Here is a 3,189-nt window from a genome sequence, read left to right as displayed (position 1 = left end):
CAAGGGGACCACTTGTCTATTATAACAGAGCTATATGATTATTCAAGTACACAGCCCTCTTGTCTTAATTAGATAGCGTCATTTCAAATGGGAATTGTATCATGGCGTTGGTAAGTAACCACAACATGGTCCTCCCTAACCTTATACATACGAATCAGACTGCGAGCAGGAGAGTGCAGAGCACTTAGTGGAATAATTAATGCAGGGATAAATTGAGTTTGAAAATAATGTGGTTTAGTGTGTCATTGGTGCACGCTGTCAGCACATTGCGGGGCTGAGGGATAGGGAGGGTCAGTGTGTAGCAGTAGCACAGCTTTATGACTCTCTATTTGGCCCAGCAGCAGCCCACATCACACTGTCAGCCCATTGCTGGGCTGAGGGAAGGAGGCTCAATGTGTAACTAGTAGCACAGCTTCATGACTTTCTATTTGGCCCAGCAGCAGCCCACATCACACTGTCAGCCCATTGCTGGGCTGAGGGAAGGAGGCTCAATGTGTAACGAGTAGCACAGCTTTATGACTCTCTATTTGGCCCAGCAGCAGCCCACATCACACTGTCAGCCCATTGCTGAGCTGAGGGAAGGGGAGGCTCAATGTGTAACGAGTAGCACAGCTTCATGACTTTCTATTTGGCCCAGCAGCAGCCCACATCACACTGTCAGCCCATTGCTGGGCTGAGGAAGGAGGCTCAATGTGTAACGAGTAGCACAGCTTCATGACTTTCTATTTGGCCCAGCAGCAGCCCACATCACGCTGTCAGCCCATTGCTGGGCTGAGGGAAGGGAGGCTCAATGTGTAACGAGTAGCACAGCTTTATGACTCTCTATTTGGCCCAGCAGCAGCCCACATCACACTGTCAGCCCATTGCTGGGCTGAGGGAAGGGGAGGCTCAATGTGTAACTAGTAGCACAGCTTTATGACTCTCTATTTGGCCCAGCAGCAGCCCACATCACTGTCAGCCCATTGCTGGGCTGAGGAAGGAGGCTCAATGTGTAACGAGTAGCACAGCTTCATGACTTTCTATTTGGCCCAGCAGCAGCCCACATCACACTGTCAGCCCATTGCTGGGCTGAGGGAAGGAGGCTCAATGTGTAACGAGTAGCACAGCTTTATGACTCTCTATTTGGCCCAGCAGCAGCCACATCACACTGTCAGCCCATTGCTGGGCTGAGGGAAGGGGAGGCTCAATGTGTAACTAGTAGCACAGCTTCATGACTTTCTATTTGGCCCAGCAGCAGCCCACATCACACTGTCAGCCCATTGCTGGGCTGAGGGAAGGGGAGGCTCAATGTGTAACGAGTAGCACAGCTTCATGACATTCTATTTGGCCCAGCAGCAGCCCACATCCCTCTGATCCTCTCACTAATCATACTTCTCTAATGCAGCATAGAGCATGCTAATGTGAATAGGGGGCACATGGGAGAAATAGCTTGAGTAAAAATTAAAGCCTAAAAATTGATAATATTTCAATATAATTTAGTCAATGACTCTATATCAAATACGAGATCCTTATTAATGAATAATAAATTAAATATGTAGTTTTCTAAATTGAATGCAATAAAGTCATTTTGGAGAATAGCTTGAACAAGACTTGTGTTGATAAATGAAGTGTTGTGCTTTCTCTATTATGAATCGAATGCATGTACTACTATGAATGAATACGAATGTAAATGCTATTAAGGATCACTCCAGGTTTATGTGTCTCCCCTGTCCATCTGTCCTCATTCTCTCCCATGACCGCACAAGCCAGATTAGAACTGCTGCTTAGAATACCATCACCTATGGTTGCTTGTCAGCATGCTCAACCACAGCAGGCTTTTTGGAGTGCACACAGTTGGTCTCTGGAGCAGCATATGTAATGCACTGCTGTGTGGCTTCGCTGCAGTCTGGCAGTCTGCTCCTTTTAACCTCTGGACTATTAGTGGTCTCAACATCGCATAAATCAGTTCAACATCTAGTTTTGACTTACATTTGGTTGAGTAGTCGTGAGTTCAATGTTGGAGTGAAAATATGACGACTTTCTAAAAATTCAATCAGTTTGTTGATTCAACGTTCAATGTGGTGGTAAGATGTGAAAACAATGTTGATTCAACGTCATCACATAGATTTTGTTTTGGGGGTAAGATGTGAAAACAATGTTTCAACGTCATCAATAGATTTTGTTTTGGGGGTGGGGGGTGGAAGATGTGAAAACAATGTCGATTCAACGTCATCACATAGATTTTGTTTTTGGGGGGTGGGGGGTGGAAAGATGTGAAAACAATGTCGATTCAACGTCATCACATAGATTTTGTTTTGGGGGGGGTGGTGGTAAGATGTGAAAACAATGTTGATTCAACGTCATCACATAGATTTTGTTTTTGGGGTGGTGGTAAGATGTGAAAACAATGTTGATTCAACGTCATCACATAGATTTTGTTTTTGGGGGGGGTGGTGGTTTGAAAACAATGTTTTCAACGTCATCACATAGATTTTGTTTTTGGGGGTGGTAAGATGTGAAAACAATGTCGATTCAAAATCACATAGATTTTGTTTTTGGGGGGTAAGATGAAAACAATGTGATTCAACGTCATCACATAGATTTTGTTTTGGGGGGTGGTAAGATGTGAAAACAATGTTGATTCAACGTCATCACATAGATTTTGTTTTTGGAGGAGGTAAAAAGACATGGAAACAATTTTGATTCAACCAAGTTGTGTCCAGTGGGCTGGGAGGTTTGCATGGCAATGTTGTTTTTTAGGTGCAGGATCCAACGGATGAAGGGAACGGGTTAAAAGTGGTCCAGGCAGAGATGAGCTGGAGGAGTCATTAGTGGCGACCCCAGCATGTCACTGCACTAGGCTCTGGCAGTGTTGTGCTTCGGAAGCAGAATAATAGCAGGAAGTGAGGGACCCAGCTAAATCATGCCAGTCTGGGGGAGAGGGGGCAGTCGACAGGAACCATGCAAAAGCTTCTGTTTCCGCCAGCATGCCCCCGATCCAACTGTCAAAGATATATCAAAGATGCTCTGTTTATGCTCGGACATCAATTGATGCCAGTGTGCTAAAGGTGTATGTGATCCCTGGGCTGCTGGAAAACTTGTCCCATCGGTGGAGTGGTGTCAGAGGTGGTGTCGAAGGTGGTGTCGGAGGTGATGTCAGAGATAGTGTAAGACGTGGCCGTATTTAATGGACGAACCTACTCGCATGAC

The sequence above is a fragment of the Oncorhynchus keta genome, chromosome 7, assembly GCF_023373465.1.
Source record: "Oncorhynchus keta strain PuntledgeMale-10-30-2019 chromosome 7, Oket_V2, whole genome shotgun sequence".
NCBI lineage: Eukaryota > Metazoa > Chordata > Actinopteri > Salmoniformes > Salmonidae > Oncorhynchus > Oncorhynchus keta.
The sequence above is the reverse complement of the archived record's forward strand: the minus strand, read 5'-3'. Positions refer to the sequence as shown.